Below are 8,174 nucleotides of genomic sequence, written 5' to 3' on the forward strand. Positions count from 1 at the left end.
CTCCTTTAGGCCCCCGTCAGGCCTTCACTCACTAACCCCCTAAAATAACCCATAAATTCATATAAAACCACCTCTAAGTCAAAACAAGACAGAAAACAAACTCTTACCTTTGAAAAAGCTGCAAAAAGATCCAAAACACACGGAAAAGTGAGAAATCCCACTGACACACAAACACCCCTACTCACTCAGGACAGAGTGAATGCAGCACAGAGACACAAATAGAGTTCATTTTTTTTTGGGGGGGGGGGTCTGCGGCCAATCAGTGATAAGAAACACTGACAGACGATGCCTCTATAAATATCTTTAGACAGAGAGAGAGAGAGGGGGTCAAACGAGCCTGATGATACCAGACGACCAGAAGAGAAATTAAGAAGTGAGGAAACAACATGAATATATCCTGTATTAAGTTTAGGGAAAAGAGAGGTAAATAAAGGGTTAATATATGCTGGGAAATGTGTAGAAATACCTGGAATGTAAGGGGGAATTAAGTGGGGTTTAAAGCACTGAGAACATTAAGAAGTTTCCACTGAAATTGCTTTTGAAAAAGTGTTTTTATTAAAGTGTTTTGTGTTTTATATTTGAGTTAAAGTTGGGCTTTCTCCTTCATGGTGTCAGATGTGTCTGTGTCGATAAAGGTTATTTAAACCACCTCCATCACACAGTATGAATATCCTGCGTGTGGTTTGGAAAAGAGAGGTAAATAAAGGGTTAATATATGCTGGGAAATGAACAGAAATACCTGGCATTTAAGGGGGAAATTAAGTGGGTTTTAAAGCAATGATAAAATGTAGAAGTCAATGTGATGGCTCGTTAAGTTTCCACTAAAATGTATTTTAACAGTTTTTTTGTGTTTTTTAGTTGAGTTAAAGTTGGGCTTTCTTATTTGTAGTGTCAGATTTGTCTGTTTGTGTCAATAAAGGTAATTTAAACTAAGTTCATCGTGAAAAGAACCAACAGGTTTTACTCTAAGTGAGATTTTTAGCTGAGGCTTGTTTTCCTAGAGTGTGTGTAATGGACGCAGGCTGTTCCGCACATGTGCAGCAGCAGATCTGCAGTCAGCTGTTCAGTGTGATTGACAGCTGCAGCTGAGGGGAGGGGGGGGGGGGGGGGGGGGGGGGGGGGGGAGAGAGAGGCTGATTTCTGAGAGGGTGGGGTCACACTACAAATGTTGATATAGGAAAATATAAACACGTATTATTCTGAGAGTAAGTGATGTATGGCGGCCATTTTGTGCCAGAAAAATCTGATGGCTCATATTAATAATAATAATATATCTGAGGCTTGGGACGAAAGAGAGTTCATTACAATGACTCAGGGTTTTAAAATATCTTATCGGTATCTTGGAATAACACCTGAGAATAATGAATTATATTTAAAATAATGACTAAGTCTGTCAAACTAATGGTTTCCTATCTAAAAATAGTGACTTAGTATCTCCAAATACAGACATCAGTGTCTCTTAATGAGTTATTAACTCAAAAAGAATGACTAAATATCCAAAAATACTTACTTACATCTTAAAGGAATGACTGAGTAGCTTTAATAGTGACTCAATATCTCCAATAAGAACTAAGTATCTAAAAATACAGACTTCAAAATGACTCATTTCTAAAATAATGTATCTCAAATAACATTTTAAATTGACTAAATATCTGAAAGCATTGAATTAGTATTCATTTCTTCTTAGTGTCTCTTTGAATCTGTAAACATTTCTTAAAGGGGACCTATCATGCAAAATGCACTTTCTGATGTCTTCTATACATCAACATGTGTCCCTGGTGTGTCGGGGAACTCACGCAGCGTCAGAAAATAAAACCCTTTCTCTTTTCCTCCGTACCCTAATCTCTAAAAACGGGGAACAACGGAGCTGATCCAGATTTGCGTCCGATATGACGTAATATCTGAAATGTGGACCCACGGCCCAATCAGAAACGTTGCTATCAGAAACAATGCCCGACTGTTTTGGACGTAATATGGTCGGTGTTTACATTAGCATGCTAACACTCAGAGCTAACCTGTACTGGAGAGCATGTGTGTGAAGAAGCAGGAAGTAAAAAGGAACTCACCTTGTGGTATAACCGGCAAGAGAGAAAGCCTTTGAGCTCCATACTGTTTCAGAGAGAATCCTTGATAATCCATGATATGGCGTTTCATCACGGCAGCATTTAGTTTAGACAGTAGCTGCCGGGTCCCGCATGAGCTCAGACCCCTCCCTTTTTATTTAAAGCTTTATACCCAAATCAGCACTTTAGAAACAGGAAGTGAAATAGAGGGATATGAGGCGTGGCTAGAATGGGTGATCTGTTTGGTATTTTGAGCAAAACACTTCATCGACATGTTTTTTATATATTTGTATATATCTGAGACCTATGCTATTGCCTACAAATAACATGATAGGTGACCTTTAATGTCTAATATTTTTTTAAGTATTTCATGTGATTTCTGGTCTTTAATTGTAGATTTAGCGTTAACTAAGTAAAGTACTGTAACTTCACATTTAATCCCACTCACTTTTTGATGGTTTCTCTTCTGGTGATACCTGCTCAGTTTAAGAGGACAAAAACACCTGGACTAACGGAGGAAAAACACCACATTTCATTTCATTTCTCACTGGTATTTAACTCTTTGGAAGTTGCATTCACACCTAACAGTCCGCTCTCTGCTGCGCACCAGACCACAGTTTGTCACATTGTTTCATTTTTCTGAAGGTTCGGTTTGCGTTCACACGGGCAAAACTCAAACGGACTATAAACTTTAAACACAAGTCATGTGCACGGAAATGCTGTTCAACCATTGGTCAGACATTAAGGGGGTAAAATCGCAAATCCCGGCAATTTCTACCGGAGCCTCCGCCATGGAGCATCGGCAGGTTACATGCTGCTGTTAATCTGGAGATCAACAGACACTAGCGGCTCGCGCATATGATTATATAATCAGACAACGTCCGTTAAAAAACATTATAACACATATAATGAGACGTTCTGCAGTCAGGAGGGCGTTTCACCGACGACAGGTGTTCTTACTTTTATGTAGTTGACGGAGCATTTTTACTTTACACGACACTGTTCAGCACTTCATTCTGCTCCACTCTTTAACTAAACAACCGCGGATGTCTTGAAAGACTCTTTCGCTAAAGATTTAGAAGATATCCGCGTTCTTGTGACTCGTAAATACTGCGTTTCCTATGTTTTGGTGCGGACTGCGTTCACACCAGCAATGAACCGCTCCAGAGTTCGCAAGCAAGCGCTCCGAGACCACCTGTTTTGGCGGACCAGAGTCCGGTTGTTTAGTTCACTTAAAGGTCCCATGTCATGCTTTTCCGGTTAGTACCCGTCCCCTTGTGTGTTATGAAGGTTTTTCTGCATGTAAACGGTCTGCAGAGTCAAAACCCTCAAAGTACACTCTGTAGCGAGTAAAACTCTAACACAGAGAAGACCTCCCCAAAACGCCTCGTTGGAGAAACGTCATCATCCATTTGATTCTTCCGGGTACGTGCTTACGAAAGCACGTACCCGGAACTAAATGGGCCAATCCATGGAGCCGTTACGTTACGTCCGTGGAGCCGTTACATTAAGCCCCCGCTGATTGGTCCAAATTGACCAATCCACACACACACTCAGTGCAGGCAGCTCTGCTGATCTCTCCTCCCTGGCTGCAGGCTGATAACAGACAGTCGGGATCGCGGCGAAATTCTCTCTGCAGACCCATTCTCTCTGCAGACCCATTCTCTCTGCAGACCCATTCTCTCTGCAGACCCATTCTCACAGCGTTTATCAACCTTTTTCTTACTCAATATCAAGCCACACTTATTGTTTTTACTTCGGCTGTGACTTTGTGTGTGCTCAGGGTGAGTTTGGCTGTGTTTCGCTAAACAAGGAAACCACACCTCCACGGAGCTCAGCGCGAACCAACCAATCAGAGCACACTGTGCTCACAGGGAGGGTGGGGGCTGGAGCTATTGGAGCTACAATGAGCCGTTAAAGGCAGAGAGTGAAATTCAGTGAATACACGTAGTTTACAGAGATGCTGTTTGAGAAACCAGTGATTTTGGAAAATTGCACAATATAAATCTATTCTAGTAGACCACCTCAACAATGGAATTATGATCAGTGGAAATGGCCATGACATGGGACCTTTAATAGGTCTCGGATTGTGTTCACACCGACCCAAATGAACCGCGCCAAGCGGGTAAAAGCACCAGGGTTCGATTCAACTGGACTATACAAGGCAGGTCCCTAAGCCTTATATTGGCTACTTAGCGAGAATCAACTCAGTGAGCAAGGATGCTCAGTGATCAACTCAGTGACCAAGGATGCTGGCTGATGAAGGAGTCGAAGTAAGCTAGGTAGCCAATATAAGGCTTAGCAGTACAGACACATGTGGGCTCACTATTTGGCAAGAGGACTAAGCCTTATATTGGCTAGTTTGGATCCATGTTGACCAAATTTGGAGATAATTAAACCCTTAACACACAATTGTTCTTGATGAAATTCAACTTTTATGCATCTTTTTTGGCATATTTGGATTAAAATATGCATTTTAGCTGATTTTAAGGTAAGAAACCCTGCTTTTTGGTGATTTAAATCATTAATTAGTAAGTAATTCCTGCTAAAAGTCCTGCATTTAAAGTAGTTTTTAGCAGCAAAATATACTAAAAGTACAGAATAAAGTACATTATATTATTTAATGCTGCAGCTAATCAAGGTAGAGGTAATGCTAATTAATTTAAGAAGCCATAATCATTTATTTACTAAATAGTCTTGTTTAAATTAACGCTCGTTTTTTTGATAAATGAAGCAATATTTGGCTCTTAATTGGAGTAAAGTTAAAGTATAAGGTAGCACACTATATTATATACAATATACACTTTACTAATACTATATTTAGTGGCTCTACTGTGATATAAATCCATGCTTTAATGTTCAAAAGTATATCTTAAAGTTGGACTTGAGTAAATGTGTATTTCCCACCAATTAATGAAAAAGAAACTCACATTTTAGGGACGTTAAAATGTAAAAACATTCAGAAAAATTTAAAAAACAACATTTTAAAAAGGCACAAACATGCAAGACATAATATATAATTGACATTATTCGTAAAAGATATGACATTTCATTCCACAAAATCACAGTTAGACAGGAAGCAACACGGAAAAAGGATTTTTATTCATGAACTGATTTTACAAGCAGTCCAACACGCAACGTCCTACCTGCCTCCAAACAAACAGAAAGGTCAAATCATCCAAACAAAAATAAATTCAATATTAATCATTGAATAATATTATCAATTACATATCAGTACTATCATACCCTTTTAATGGCAATAATAATAAACCCATAAGCCAGTAGTATTTGTGTTTGTGGGCGGAGCTTGTGAACCAGAGGAACTTTTATTTTTTTTAATAACGCGGCGGAGACTCGCGCAATAAATATGAAAGAGAAAGAGTCCTGTATTAAACAAAAATAATCATCTGGAACTCGCAGGTACAATATCTAAAGTCTTTATGTGCAAGATTTGAGCCGAAGTCTTCACCACAAACAGTTAAACTCACATGGACCCCCCCCCCCCGATGGTTCTACATTAAATCTTTTAAATAATCCTAGAGCATTTTGTCATTTCATATACACATATATTTATATATACTTTGAGTTTTTTTTCCTATATGCCCTCCTTTTTTTTGTCTTTTTCATTGTTGAGCGTGTGTGTGTGTGTGTGTGTGTGTGTGTGTGTGTGTGTGTGTGTGTGTGAGAGTCTGAGCATGTGTGTATGACTGTGTGAGCAGAGGATCCAAAATAATAGACTGAGAATAACACACACACACTTCTTCTCTGTTTGGTCACAGTTTCTCACTGTGTGTGGGTCTGCGAGTGTGTATGAGTGTGAGCAGAGGATCCAAAATAATAGATAATGACACACACACACACACACACACACACACACACACACACACACACACACACACACACACACACACACACACACACACACACACACACACACACACACACACACACACACACACACACACACACACACACACACACACACACACACACACACACACACACACACACACACACACACACACACACACACACACAGCGTGACAGGAGACTTCTTAAACTGGAAACACACTTACACACATTTCTTCCCCGTTTGGTCACAGTTTTGCAATCCCGTGTGTGTGTGTGTGTGTGTGTGTGTGTGTGTGTGTGTGTGTGTGTGTGTGTGTGTGTGAGAGAGAGAGAGTCCAGAGAAAGGAGGCCCCACTCGTTCTGCAGACAGTTATTTGGCACATTGAACAACTAGTAAGTAACACATCGGGCTAAAAAAAAACAAAAAAGGTGCAACAACATTTCATTGAAAACAATAAAAACCATTTTGGTTTACAAAAATAAAAAGACACCTGGAGAGGCGGCCGCGTTTCTCTATAAGACGATAAGTCCCCCCCCCCCCCAACCCCCCCCCGACTGCGTAAAGGCTAAACAAATCACAACGCACTCGAGTCAAAACCCTTTTCCTAAAGTCACGATCACAGCTCTGGGACTGCATGACGACACAAACTGCACTGCATGGAGACCAAATAAAAAACCCTGAAATTAAAATCATGTTTCCTCCTCTTCCTCTTCCTCCTCCTCTTCCTCTTCCTCCTCGATTGTGCGGCGTCTTTCCGTTTCATAAAACCCTCCTCTGAACTGCGTCACATTTAGGAACAGAAAGAATTCAATCCTTTTAAAAAACGTTGAGGAAAACTCCACCCTGAAACTCTTTGACGGGAGATAACGGGTTTGTTTTTATTTATTTCCAAACTCGTTTTTTTTGTATTTGCTTGGTGAACTGGTTTCAGCGTCTACAATGTGAGGCTTTGATGCTTTTATTGTGAAAAGCAGCTTTAAACTGAATAATTGTTGTGTTTATTTAGAAAATTGTTGGAAATAAATGTGAGGCTGTGAGAAGTTATAATGTTTGTCACTATATTACAAAACAAATCTACAGTTATTAGGATTATTGTTAGTTGCAGCTTCTCAGTTGATGCTTTTATTGTGAAAAGCGACTAAACTGAATAATTTTTTTGGGACATTTTGGTGGAATAACACTCAGGCTGTGAGGAATTATAACGTGCATTTCTTCGGATATTAAAGAAAACATTGTGTGAAATGTAATTATATTAGTCTTCAGCTGCAGATTCAGCGTCTAAAATGTGAGGATTTGATGCTTTTATTGTGAAAAATGCTTTTAAACTGAAAGATTTTTTTTGTTTGTTTACATTTGTCTGAATTATAACGTGCATTTTTCATCATATCATCAAGAAAACATGTGTGTAAGCCTGACTCGATGAAGGAGCAACTTCCTGTTTCTTAAATTGAATGGAGGTGAGGCATTCTGGGAAATGTAGGCTTTAAAGAACTACATGCAGATGAGGCAGTGTGCGGTAATGAGTGCAAAAAAAAAACAACCTTCATTATAAAAAAATGTCCTGAACGCCTCCGAGAGTCTGCGGTGTATAAAATGCCTTTCTGTTCTTTCATTTTAGGGTGGATTTTTCCTTTAATTAGCTTCTCCTCTTCCTCGTTAAACCGTAAACCTGGAGGATGATTGACAGGAAACTTTTCCAACGACAAAACTAATTATTTCCATCATCCATTAATCTTTAAAAGTCATTTGTCATTCAGAAAACGCTGCAAATATGACTAGGTGCAACTCTCTTATCGACCAGAACTCTTAAAGGGCCAGTACAACTTCAAATCAATCATTCAAATGTCTCTTTTCAACCTCAGAGCTATCAATTCATTTGGATTTTTGATGCAGATTGTGGAAGATATACTAGACCGCTTGCTTGTGTTGAGATGCATGCTTCTCTATGCGTATTGATACGGTGGAATGAAAGTAGTTCCTGCGTCAAACGACTATCTTCAGAAATTCAATTATAGCTTCCAGAAGAAGACATTGCGTTTAAAGACAGATGTGTTTGGCGTGCAATTCCATTAACTAGTGAGAAAGCATGTACCACCTCTCAGTGAAGCCCTGTAGATTGACTGTAAGCTCTACTGTACTAAAGGTGTACTGTCCCTTTAAGAGCGACTGTATAATGGGTTTTGCAGATTAATGGAGGATGAGAATAATCTGACATAGAAGAGTAATGCAAACACTGAAACACACAGTTATGTACACTG

General features: G+C 39.5%; 2 protein-coding genes across 2 annotated transcripts in view; both read right to left on the reverse strand.

The window, feature by feature from the left end:
• The window catches only part of myo18b (myosin XVIIIB), a 56,368-nt gene extending 56,164 nt beyond the window's left edge, over nt 1–204 (reverse strand). Inside the window, exon 1 of the mRNA XM_079659985.1 lies at nt 108–204. The gene's annotated coding sequence lies outside the window, so the exon portion shown is untranslated. The remainder of the gene's footprint in view (nt 1–107) is intronic.
• A 4,940-nt stretch (nt 205–5,144) lies between these two features.
• grk3 (G protein-coupled receptor kinase 3) overlaps nt 5,145–8,174 on the reverse strand; it is an 88,378-nt gene continuing 85,348 nt past the window's right edge. Inside the window, exon 20 of the mRNA XM_079659986.1 lies at nt 5,145–8,174. This exon is cut by the window's right edge and continues 943 nt beyond it. The gene's annotated coding sequence lies outside the window, so the exon portion shown is untranslated.

Source organism: Notothenia rossii (genome assembly GCF_949606895.1).
Source record: "Notothenia rossii genome assembly, chromosome: 11".
Classification (NCBI taxonomy): Eukaryota; Metazoa; Chordata; class Actinopteri; order Perciformes; family Nototheniidae; genus Notothenia; species Notothenia rossii.